The 13,245-nt window shown below is 44.2% G+C and overlaps 1 non-coding gene across 1 annotated transcript; it reads left to right on the forward strand.

Moving 5' to 3' along the window:
* The first annotated feature begins 8,626 nt into the window (after positions 1-8,626).
* LOC116457148 (U7 small nuclear RNA) lies at positions 8,627-8,688 on the forward strand. Its single transcript, XR_004244920.1, has one exon. It is a non-coding gene; the product is annotated as a U7 small nuclear RNA (small nuclear RNA).
* Positions 8,689-13,245: the final 4,557 nt, after the last annotated feature.

Here is a 13,245-nt window from a genome sequence, read left to right on the forward strand (position 1 = left end):
GTTGCAATGAGCCGAGATCGTGCCACTGCATTCCAGCCTTGGCAATGGAGCAAGACTCCATCTCAAAAAATAAATTAATTAATTAATTAAATAAAATAAACAAAGATCGCTTTGTGTGGCTTTTTTCCTCCTTCAGAGTAAAACCAAGGAGCAAAGATATGATTCTAAAGTTGCAGTCCATATTGTCAAAAAGGAATATAATGTAACCAGGATCATCTGAGATTTACTGAGCAAATGACAAGGACATTTGACTCCCATACAGTATGGTAAGATCAAATGCTGAAAGCCTGGCCCCTCTACTGTGCTCCTGTGACCCCAGAAAAGTCAGACTCCTGATGCTGAGTGATTTAGGGCAATGCATGCATGATAACGGGTGGGAGGACTCCGGGTAGAGCAAAAAATAGAAAATTTCCATTTTTATTGTGGCTTTCTAACTAATATGTCAAAATGGACAAAGGAGATAGAAATACTGCAAACCAGAATTAGGAGCAGGAGAGCCAGAGAAGTCCAGAACCCGAGAAGTAGAGTTTTAGAAAAAAGACGCTCTGATTAGAATCATGATCGCTGTGCTTCAGCAGCTCAAGAAATCTTTGTAGTTAAAAGATTTCCTTTCTCTTCCCAGGTGAGGAATCCAAGGCTCCTAAGGTCAGATTACTTGCCCACATCCACAATTAACAAATCTGGGCCTGTTAGCTTCAATGTATCACTCTTTTCATATCTAGGGATTTCAGAGAAGACCCTTAGAGGGAAGAGTCAAGAAAATGCGGGTGGGGAGAAGGTCATTTCTATCCAGTCCCAAGATCTGTGATTGGCTTAGCTGGCAAACTGCAGCTTCATGAAAGGAAACTTGACTCCAAGAACTGCAGCCAGGAGAAGCCCTGGGGATGAAGGCCAAATGTTAAAACAACAAGAGATTGGAGTTGAGCAATGGATGGCAGGACTCCAGGCACAGGAAGGGAGCGAATGCACCTGCTTAGGTACTGAAGCATGACGGGACTTGGACAGGCCCTACCCCCACAGGAGAGACACTGGAGAGGGCAAAGCAAGAGAGCTTGACTGGAAAAACTCACCGGGATTGTAAGCACAATCCAAGTTTCTGGCACATCATGGGATTTTTTTTTTCCTTGCTACCTAGGATCCTTAGATATAACAACTGCTCAAAATTTTATGAGTTTCTTTACAGTCTTCTTTTTAATATGTTATGCTTTTTGTTACTCATATATACAACACTGATGGCCTCCCTTTCATTAGTCACATTTCTGATCATTTATTTCTATAAGTTTGCTTCAAAGTTTGCACCCAAATGGATGGCCATTTTTAAGCTATTTTGAGATATACTGCTAAGTTGCTTGCCAAAGAGGTTGTACTAATTCACATTTTCTACAACAAGACATGAGAGTACATACCTTACTGAGCCCCACTGAGCCTCCCTCCCCTCCCCTGCCCTCCCCTGGCCTCCCCTCCCCTCACCAATGTGACAAAAATTACACAGAAAACATGTTAATCAAGTTACTATGTAAAAGGATGAAATCAACTGGTCCTACTCAATGACCACCTTACACTTCCCAGAGAGGCAATGAAAAAGCAAAGGATAAAATTTGACCAATGGAGGGGCCCTCTTAGTCTATACAGTGCATTTCTCATTACCTGCCTTGTTTTATGACCACTACTTACCTGCTCCCCAATTCTCTTAACAGATCTGTGGACAATCAAACCCCTGCCCCAAAGGCTTCCCTTCTCTTCTTCCTTCAAGCCACATTAACGATCTCCCCATTTTTTAAATCTTCCTGGTTAGCTCCTTGGGAATCTCCTGAACTCACAGCCCATTTCCCTGCCCACAGCAACTTGATCTCATCACTCACTGATTTGGCCTCTCCTACTCCTGATTGGCAGCATTTCTTACCTCCCTTCCTCCTTCTCTCCCTCCTTCCTTCCTTCCTTCCCTCCCTCCCTCCCTCCCTCCCTTCCTTCCTCCCTTCCTTCCTTTCTTTTTCTTTCCTTCTTTATTTCAGACAGAACCTCACTCTGTTGCCCGGGCTGGAGTGCAGTGGCATGATCTCGGCTCCTCTGCAACCTCTTCTTCCTGGGCTCAAGTGATCCTCCTGCCTCATCCTCCTGAGTAGCTAGGACCACAGGCACACACCACCATGCCTGGCTACTTTAGCATTGCTTTCTATTCCTCTGTCATTTGTAAGTTAAAAGGATATATGCAAGCATCCCTACTTGGGTGTTTTGTTTTGTTTTGTTTTGTTTTGTTTTGTTTTGTTTTGTTTTGCTTGAGAGAGGGTCTTGCTCTGCTGCCCAGGCTGGAGGGCAGCGGTGTAATCATAGCTCACTGCAGCCTCAACCTCCTGGGCTCAAGTGATCTCACTCCCTCAGCCTTCTGAGTAGCTGGGACTATAGTCTCATGCCACTACTCCTGGCTAATTTTCTTTTAAATTTTTTTAAAGGCCAGCCATGGTGGCTCACTCCTGTAATCCCAGCACTTTGGGAGGCCGAGGTGGGCAGGATCACGAGGTCAGGAGATCAAGACCATCCTGGATAACATGGTGAAACCCCGTTTCTACTAAAAATACAAAAAACTAGCCAGGCGTAGTGGCAGGTGCCTGTAGTCCCAGCTACTCGGGAGGCTGAGGCAGGAGAATGGTGTGAACCTGGGAGGCAGAGCTTGCAGTGAGCCGAGATTGTGCTCCTGCACTCCAGCCTGGGCAACAGAGCGAGACTCCGTCTCAAAAAAAAGAAAAAATTTTTTTAGAGATGGGGATTTTGTTATGTTCCTCAGGCTGCTCTTGAACTCATGGCCTCAAGTAATTCTCCCACCTTGGCCTCCCAAAGTACTGGGATTACAGGTATGAGCCACTGCACCCAGTCTTACTTGGGTTTTTATTCTGTATATGTGAGTATTTAAAAATTATTTTTAACTTTAATTTTTTTATTTTTGTAGGTACATAGTAGGCATATATATTTATGAGGGTACATGAAATATTCTGATATAGGCATGTAATTTACAATAATCACATTAGGGTAAATGGGATATCCATCACCGCAAGCATTTATCCTTTCTTTGTGTTACAAGCAATCCAATTATACTCTTTTGGCTGTTTTCAAATGTACAATAAATTGATGTATTATCAAATACTAGATCTTATTAATTCTATGTAACTATATTTGTGTATCCATTAACCACCCCACTTCCCTCTTCCTTCTATCCCCACTACCCTTCCCAGCCTCTGGGAATCATCACTCTACTCTCTATCTCCCTGAGTTCAATTGTTTTAATTTTTTTTTTTTTTTTGAGACAGAGTCTCGCTCTGTTGCCCAGGCTGGAGTGCAGTGGCATGATCTCAGCTCGCTGCAACCTCTGCCTCCCAGGTTCAAACCATTCTCCTGCCTTAGCCTCCTGAGTAGCCAGGATTACAGGTGCCTGCCACCACACCCGGTTAATTTTTTGTATTTTTAGTAGAGACGGGGTTTCACCATGTTAGCCAGGATGGTCTCAGTCTCCTGACCTTGTGATCCGCCCACCTTGGCCTCCCAAAGTGCTGGGATTACAGGCGTGAGCCACTGCGCCCAGCCTGATGTTTCTCTGTGGCTTTTTCTGTCTGGATGATCTGTCCAATGCTGAAGGTGGAGTGCCGAAATCTCCAGCTATTATTGTATTGGGACCTATTTCTCTCTTTAGGTCTGATAATAATTTGCTTTATATCTGAGTGCTCCAGTTTTGGGTGCATATATAATTATTATATCCGCTTGCTGAACTGACCCTTTAATCGTTATATAACAAACTTCTTTGTCTCTTTGAATAGTTTTGTCTTGAAATCTACTTTGTCTGGTGTAAGTGTAGCCACTCCTGCTCTTTTTGGTTTTCATTTGCGTAGAATATCTTTTTCCATTCCTTTATTTTCAGTCTACATGTGTCATTATAGGTGAAGTGTGTTTCTTACAGGCAACACATCGTTGGGTCTTGTTTTTGTTTTAATCTCTGCAGCCACTCTATGTCTTTTGATTAAAGAGTTTAGTCCATTTACTGTCAATGTTACTATTGATAAGTAAGGACTTACTCTTGTCATTTTGCTGTTTTCTGGTTGTCCTGTGGTTTCTTTTCTTCCTTCTTTCCATTCTTCCTGTCTACTTTTTGGTGAAGGTGATTTTCTCAAGTGGTATGTTTTAGTTTATTGGGTTTTTTTTTTTTTCTGTTTGTTTTTGTTTTTGTTGCTCAGGCTGGAGTGCAGTGGCACAATCTCGGCTCACTGCAACCTCCACCTCCCAGGTTCAAGCAATTCTTGTGCCTCAGCCTCCCAAGTAGCTGGGATTACAGGCACCTACCACCACGCCTGGCTAATTTTTGTATTTTTAGTAGAGACAGGGTTTCACCATGTTGGCCAGGCTGGTCTTGAACTTCTGACCTCAAGTGATCCACCCGTCTCAGCCTCCGAAAGTGCTGGAATTACAGGCATGAGCCAACGCTCCAGGCCTATTGCTTTTTATTGTATGTTTTTTGATTTGAGGTTACCATGAGGCTTGCAAATAAATAATATCTTATAACCCATTATTTTAAACTGATGACAACTTAACACTGACTGCATAAACAAACTATTTATACTCTATCCCCCACTTTTTTTGTTTGTTTGTTTGTTTGTTTGTTTTGTTTTTGAGACAGAGTCTCGCTCTTTCACCCGGGCTGGAGTGCAGTGGCGCGATCTCGGCTCACTGCAGGCTCCGCCCCCCGGGGTTCACGCCATTCTCCTGCCTCAGCCTCCCGCGTAGCTGGGACTACAGGCGCCTGCCACCTCGCCCGGCTAATTTTTTTGTATTTTTAGTAGAGACGGGGTTTCACCGTGTTAGCCAGGATGGTCTCGATCTCCTGACCTCATGATCCGCCCGCCTCGGCCTCCCAAAGTGCTGGGATTACAGGCGTGAGCCACCACGCCTGGCCTCCCCCACTTTTTAACTTTTTGTTCCTTCTATTTATATCTTGTTATACTGTCTAATTCTTGAAAAGTTGTTGTAGTTATTATTTTTTATGGGTTCACCTGTCAGTCTTTCTACTCAAGATAGGAGTAGTTTTTACACACCACAATTACAGTGTTATACTGTTTTTCTGTGTACTTGCTATTACCAGTGAGTTTTCTACTTTTAGATGATTTCTTATTCTCATGAACATCATCCTTTTCTTTCATATTGAAGAATTCCTTGTAGCATGTCTTGTAGGACAGGTTTGGTGTTGATGAAATTCCTCAGCTTTTGTTTGTCTAGGAAAATCGTTATTTGTTCTTCATGTTTAAAGGATATTTTTTCTGGATATACTATTCCAGGATAAAAGTTTTTGTTTTTGTTTTTCCCTTCAGCACTTTATTTATTTATTTATTTATTTACTTTTTTTTTTTTTTTTTTTTTTTGAGACAGAGTCTTGCTCTGTCACCCAGACTGAAGTGCAATGGCACGATCTCAGGTCACTGCAATCTCTGCCTCCTGGGTTCAAGTGGTTCTCCTGCCTCAGCCTTCCAAGTATCTGGTATTACAAGTATGCACACCACACCTGGCTGATTTTTGTATTTTTAGTAAAGACAGGGTTTCACCATGTTGGCCAGGCTGGTCTCGAACACCCGACCTCAGGTGATTTGCCCGTCTCAGCCTCCCAAAGTGTTGGGATTACAGGTGTGAGCCACCATGCCTGGCCAGCCCAAGAGTTCTTTAGGCAGCTTGTGGTGAATGCTGCAAGTCCTGAGTCTCTCCTTTCAGTTCAGTGGGTTCCCCTCTGGCCCAAGGCAGGTCCGTAAGTGCTACCCAGGAGCCAAGGCCTGGAACTGGGGCCTAGAAGCACCTACTTGGTGCTCTATTCTACTGTGGCCGAGCTGGTACTTAAGCTTCAAGACAAAGTCACTTTTACATTTCCCTCTCCTTTCCTGAAGCAGAAGGGGTCTCTCCCTGTGGCCACCACAGTTGGGAATGAGCTGGGTCTCACCTGAAGCCAGAATGGCTCTGAGTCTCCCCGCAGGCTTGTGATGAGTCCTGTCTGGCTACCATTGCTGAGTACTCAGGGCCCAAGGGCTCTGTAGCCAGCAGGTGATGAATTCTGCCAGAATTGAGTCCTTCCATTCAAGGTAGTGGGTTCCCTTCTGGCCCAGGGTGTGTCTAGAAATGTTGTCCGGGGGCTAGGGCCTGGAATGGCGGCCTCAGGACTCTGCCTGGTGTCCTACTGGACTGTGGCTGAGCTGGTATCCAACTGGCGAGATGAAGTCCTCTTTACTCTCCCCTCTCCTCAAGCAAGGGGAAGGATCCCTCTTGAATCTGTGAGCTGTGCTACTGGGGTTGAGGGAGGGGTGATGGAAGCGTTACCTTGGCTGCCCCAGCTGGTGTCTCACTAGGTCACGTGCATCCCAAGTTCACTGGTTCCAAGCCCTGCACAGCAGGAGGACTTGCCCAGGAATTGCAGTCCCTGTGGCCTGCACTGCAAGTTTATTTAGGACCCCAGGGCACTTTAGCCCAGGGTGGCAGGGTTTGCTGGAGCTCAGGTTCCTGCCGCTGGGATAGATGATTTGCCTCTGCCTAGGGCTAGTCTAAATGCTCCCCTGCGGGCACCAGCAGAGTTCTGCCCCTTGTTTCTTTTTGCTGTGACAGGGCAGCAATGAGTGCCAATGCAATGTCCCATAATCACTGCCCTGTCTTCCCCCAAGCACAGATTCTCTGCACCAAGCAGCTGCTGCCAGCGGATGGGGGTGTGTGGTGTAAGTGATTCAAGAATGTCTTTCCTACCCTCTTCAGTGCCTCTTTCCTTAACATGATGTGATTTCCTTAACATATGATTGCTCACCTGATTTTTGGGTCTTATGAAGGTACTTTTCTGTGTGGATAGTTGTTCAATTTGGTGTTCCTGCCAAGGGGATGATCACTGGAAGCTTCTTTTTGGCCACTTTGCTGCAAGGTTCATTTTGTGAGTACATTTTTAGGCACTTAAGAATGCTTCAGAGATCATGATGATGATGATGACGGTAGTGATGTCATTGCTTTGTGCAGCAGTGCCCAACATTGACTGAACATTCCATTCACTGTGCCCAGCCACTGGACACACATGTTATTCTTGTTAGCCCTCACAGCTAGCCTATGGGAGTAGACACCACTATTATACCCATTGTACAGATTAAGGAGATTTATGGGAGGAGGCTTGATTTGGGTCACTTAATTTGTAAATGTCAGAGCCACATCTAGAGGTCTGTCTGACTCTGAAGATGATGTTCTTAAACCTTCCCCAGTCTTTTCAATGTGTGTGTGCTAAGCATGCCTAACATTTTACTCTTCCAGGCTCACCCATTCCTTTATTTATTTTATTTTTTTTGAGACGGAGTCTCGCTCTGTCACCCAGGCTGGAGGGCAGTGGCGCAGTCTCGGCTCACTGCAAGCTCCGCCTCCGGGGTTCATGCCATTCTCCTGCCTCAGCCTCTCCGAGTAGCTGGGACTACAGGTGCCCGCCACCACGCCCGGCTAATTTTTTGCATTTTTAGTAGAGACGGGGTTTCACCGAGGTCTCCATCTCCTGACCTCGTGATCCGCCCGCCTCAGCCTCCCAAAGTGCTGGGATTACAAGCGTGAGCCACCGCGCCCGGCCTCCATTCCTTTAATAACATAATAATAATAGTAATATCTTGAAACCACATTCTATATATTTGCCGGAAATCTATTTTCCTAACACAGATTTCTCGAGCTCTTGGGGAATGCTGAATTACTGTGACTCCTTGTATAAATGGTGGTTCCCCGTTGCTTCGTGGATTGGTCTTGCCTTCTCATAACTTTTCTCCAGGTGGCAGATTACCCTAAATGCCCCTAGCACTGCATCTTTTCAATGTGTGTGCCCAGCTTCACTCTTCCCTCTCACCTTCATGACTCTGCTATACACAGAGGTGAGTATCAACCTTTCAACCTGTGCTGAGTCATTTATTTCAGCTTTGCTGAAGGCTTAGGAGGAACAGGAAGAGATTCCTCAATGGCACAGGAGAGCTTGAAATTGGCTATCAGGCTTCTCTGATGTGAAGTCTAGTGATGAGACAGTATAGGGGGATGCATTCAAGAATAGAGGCTGCCAGGCTCCTGGAATAAAGCCTGTTCTTGGTAGCGAGACCATACTTGTCATTCACAGCTGGCCTCTGTTCTGACTGGTTAGAGTTCATACTGGTGTCTGTTCTGATTGGTCAGGCTTTTTTCTTTTTGCTGTGTGTATGTGTGTGTGTCTATTCTGTTTCCTAGCAACATCTTGCTAGTTTTAAATGTTTTGAATATTGCTCTCTTACTCAGTATGTAAATTTTAGAACATTGCTTAAACATTTTTGTGCCTGAGTTTCCTCGTCTTGTTGCCAAAGGCCAGGAGGCCCTGTGGGACTGGAGTACAGGAGGCTACTAATTTGGCGACTGGCATAGGAGGATGGATGGGAGGCAGCATAGGAAATTAGACAGCCCTGTACATTGCTGCTGAAATAGACCATCAGCCATATAACCCAAGGCCAATCCAGTGGGACTGGGCCCTGGATGGCACCAATAAAAAAATCCTAAACGCACATGACTGTTTGCTGACAATTACAATTTCATGAGGGTAAAATCCATGTGTGGTTTCCGCTATAAAAACTCACACTCTTTGTGTTACAGCTGTTTTAGAATTTGTCTAGCAGGCTTTCCTGTTCTTACCAGAAAGTCCCCCCCAAAATTCTTTAAAAATAAATAAATAAATAAATTGCACTCCGTATAGAAAAACAACTTACTGTCACCTGTCCCAAGTGAGTGAGTTTCAGATGAATGAGCATCAGAGGAGTCTCTGGAAATAAAATACCAGGAGATTTCTTGGGAAATTGACAGAATTTTTAAAAGCTGCTGTTTTAAGACCAACCTTACCTCAGAAAAAGTACTCACAGTAAATTTAACTACATAAAAAATATAAATTATTTTGTTGTAAAAAATCATGAAAAGGCTAACCACAAACCGAAAATATTATGTTATAAAATATGGCAGAGAGAGGGTTTAATCTTTTTAATACATAACTCATACTAGTTAGTAATGTTCGAAGGAGAGGCAGTAGCAATATAGAGAAAGCATTATCTTTGGACCCTAACTTTTTTTTTTTTTTAAGAGACAGGGTCTTGCTCTGCTATCCAGCCTGGAGTGCAGTGGTGCAACTAAACTCCTGGATTCAATCAATGCTCCCGCCTCAGCCTCCCAAATAGGATTAACAGGCACATGCCACCACGCTTGGCCAATTTTCTACATTTTTTTGTAGAGATGGGGTCTCACTTTGTTGCCCAGGCTAATCTCTGACTGTTGGCGTCAAGCGATCCTCCCATCTCAGTCTCCCAAAATGCTAGGATTACAGGCGTGAACCACCATGCTTAGCTTGGACCCTAACTTTTAAAATAACTGAAGAACATGAATAGACAAAACCTAGAGTAAAATTACTGAAACATTTTTGGAAGAAGTGGTCTGCATCATTGATAACTAAATAAATTTAAATTTGCCTGTCAAATCATATATTCATTTATGCAAAAAAACTTCAAAGAATTTATTAAAGAACTTCAGCATTAACAAGGAGTGAAGTGAGAAGCCACGGAGGGTTTTTGAGAGACGATGGTGTAATCTAATGTGTTGGTTTGCTCTGGCTGCCATAACAAAATACCACATGCTGGGTGGCTTAAACAAGAGATATTTATTTTTTCACAGTTCTGAAATCAAGGTTTCAGAAGGGTCCATTTCTCTGAGGCCTCTCTCTTTGACTTGCAGACTTTATGTGCTTTGTGCAAGACACTGTTCAGACCCTGGGACATCTGCAGTGAAAAAGCAGACACAAATCCCACCCTCTTGGACAGGTCATTCTAGTGCAAGAGGCAGACAGTGAAAAATAAATAGTAAAATACATTGTATGTTAGACGGGTGATCGGTGCTAAAAAAAAATAATAATAACCAGCCTGGACAACATAGTGAAACCCCATCTTTACAAAAAAGAATTAGCCGGGCATGGTGGCACAGGCCTGTAGTCTCAGCTACTTAGGGGCTGAGGTGGGAAGATCACTTGAGCCCAAAAGGTCGAGGCTGCAGTGAGCCATGATTGTGCCACTGGGCCCAATCCAGCCTGGGCAACAAAGTGAGATCCTGCCTCAAAAAAAAAAAAAAAAAAAAAAAAGCCAGAGAGAGGAAGGCATTAGGGTTGGGGAATGGGGGTGCTCTTTTAGATAGGGTGCCCAGGAATGAGTGAGTGCCTGAAAGAGGTGAGAGAGTGAACCAGGTGGGTATTTGGGAAAATGGCTTCTCAGCAGAGACGCCAGTGCAAAGGCCCTGAGGCAAACATGTGGAGGTTGTGTAAACCAAAAAGTATCTGAGATGGGTCTCAGTCATTTAGAAATTTATTTTGCCAGGATTAAGGACACGCCTGAAAAAAAGGAACACAAAATCACAGGCACAGTCTGTGGTCCATGCCTTTTTCCAGAGATGATTTTGAGGGCTTCCTATTTAAAGGGAAAAAGTGGGCTGGAGGGGAAAGAGGATGAGTATGGTCATGTTACTGAAGCCATATGTTGCAAGAGAAAAGAAGGCAGGGGAATGGCCATTGTGTATTCATCTCGCCCTCAGTAAATTGGCACTTCAAGGTAAAGTGAGCATACCTGTGGAGATACCTGGCCTTTTATCTGTCGCTATCTGCTTAGGAACAACAGGAAAGGCAGCTTCTTGCATGATTCAACTTTCAGTTTAATTTTTTTCTTTTGGTAGAGTGAGTTGGCGTCCTAAGTTTTATTTTCCTTTCACAGTTGCATGGCTAGCACCGAATGATCCAGAGCAGCAGGAGATAAGGTTAGGGGAAGGGAGTGGGGCTAGAAGGCCTAGCACCCTGAAGGTCATTCAACTTTAACTTCAAAGAACTTATTAAAGAACTTCAAGTTTAGCAAGGAATAAAATGGGAAACCACTGAGGGTTTTTGAGAGAGGATGGTGTAATCTAATGTAGTAGTTTGCTCTGGCTGCCATAACAAAATACCACATGCTGCGTGGCTTAAACAACAGAAATGTATTTTTCTCGCAGTTCTAAAGTCTAAGATCAAGATGTCAGAAGGGTCCATTTCTTCTGAGGCCTCTCTCTTTGACTTGCAGACTTTATTTGCCTCCTTGCTGTTCCCTTGAATGGCCTTTCCTCAGTGCACATGAATCCCTGGTGTCCCTTCCTCTTCTTATAAGGACACAAGTCCTGTTGGATTAGGGCCCAACTGCTAGGACCTCATTTAATTTTTTTTTTTTTTTTTGAGACAGAATCTCACTCTGTCACCCAGACTGGAGTGCAGTGGCGTGATCTTGGCTCATTGCTACTTCCGCCTTCAGGGTTCAAGCGATTCTCCTGCCTCGGCCTCCTGAGTAGCTGGGACTACAGGTGCCCGCCACCACACCTGGCTATTTTTTTTTTTTTTTTTTTTTTTTTAGTAGAGACAGGGTTTCACCATGTTGGTCAGGCTGGTCTCAAACTCCTGACCTCAAGGGATCCACCTGCCTCTGCCTCCCAAAGTGCTGGTATTACAGGCATGAGCCACCACACCTGGCCCATTTTAACCATTTTTAAGTGTACAATTCAGTAGCATTAGGTACATTCACATGGTTGTGCAGCTGTCACCACCATCCATCTCCAGAACTGTTTTCATCTTTTCAAGCTGAAACTCTGCACCCATTAAGCACTAACTCCCCATCCTCCATTCCCCCAAATCCCAGCAACAACCACTTTACTTTCTGTCTCTATGAAGTTTACTCTAGGTACCACACATAAGTGGAATCATGCAGTATTTATCCTTTCAATGAATTACCTCTTAAATTAAAAACAAATTAGTATTTAAAAAGTAAGATTAAACTAATGAGAACCAATTCAGCCTTGTTAAATCCCATGATGCACAACAATAAACAGTTCAGACGTGATTTAAGCAGCTCACTGGATGTCTCAACATGACAAGACTTAGCGATGTCTTGGCAAAGACTTACTTTTTTACTTCTTACCATTCCCAGGTTTCCTCAAACCAGTTTGGGTGGGAGTAGAGCAGAAGCTAGAGAACAGGAAGAAGGTTTAGGGATGTCAAAACATCATTCCAGGTGTGCCCGCCACCTCACCCCACTAGCCTTTGCCTGGGAAATGTTTATAGCAGAACAAGAACGGCAATGAAACTACTAACGATTAATTATACCAGCTGTCATCTATTAAACACCTTCGGTGGGCTAGGTCCCATTTAAAGTCCATTATGTGTATTATCTCATTCAATCCTCATAGCAGTTCTATGAGTTAGATTTAACTATTAGCCTCATTGGGCAGGTGGGGAAATTGAGGCAGGGGGAAGTTGGATAACTTGCTCAAGTTCACACAGAGAGTGGGAAGGCAAGATGATTTGAACGCTTGGCGGTCTGGTTTATTGCCCATGTTCCTCACCAGTAATTCTCAAACCTGAGTACATGTCAGAATCCCAGGAGGGCCTGTGAAAGCTCTCCCCTCCAGGGTCTCTGACGCAGCGGTCTGGGGTGGAGCCCCAGAATGTGCAGCAGAGCATTCTCGCTGTGCTGATGCTGCTGGTCCAGGGACCACACATTCAAAACCACTGCTCCTAACAAAGGTAACTACCATGTCTTGAGGACCTACTACAAATCAAGAACAGAAGGACTCTGAGAGAGGTTGCTTCCATTTTGCAACGAGGATTTGAGAATTAACAAGACTGAGGACTCGTTCAAGTTCACAGCCTGTATTCCAGGCCAGCTTCCTGAATGCCAAAGCCCCTGTCTCTTGCACCCCATTGCCACACTGATAGAACGAGGCTAGGTGCTCTAGGCAGGGTAGTAATAGGGCACCTCTCTAAAGCAGTGTTCAGTAAATATTTGTTGTTTATTTTAGTGGAGGCAAGAGAAATTGAATTTCTGTTAAGAAAATTATACATCTCACACATGTATCTTTATGTTCAAAAATAGAATTAGCTGGGAGCGGTGGCACATGCTTGTAGTCCCAGCTACTTGGGAGGCTGAGCAGGGGAGGAATGCTTGAGCCCAGGAGTTTGAGGCCAGCCTGGACAGCATAGTGAGACCCCGTCTGTTAAAAAAAAAAAAAAGACAATAGAACTACTCACCAGCATTCAGCCTAACTTGTTAACCTCTGTAGCAGTGTCTTTTGCTTTATTTCTGTCACTCATAGTTGAGTAGCATTTGGCCATTCACAGTCATTAAGTTTCAAAGTTTTGTTCAACATTTACTAAGTTTG

Source organism: Hylobates moloch, unplaced genomic scaffold, assembly GCF_009828535.3.
Source record: "Hylobates moloch isolate HMO894 unplaced genomic scaffold, HMol_V3 SCAFFOLD_17, whole genome shotgun sequence".
NCBI lineage: Eukaryota > Metazoa > Chordata > Mammalia > Primates > Hylobatidae > Hylobates > Hylobates moloch.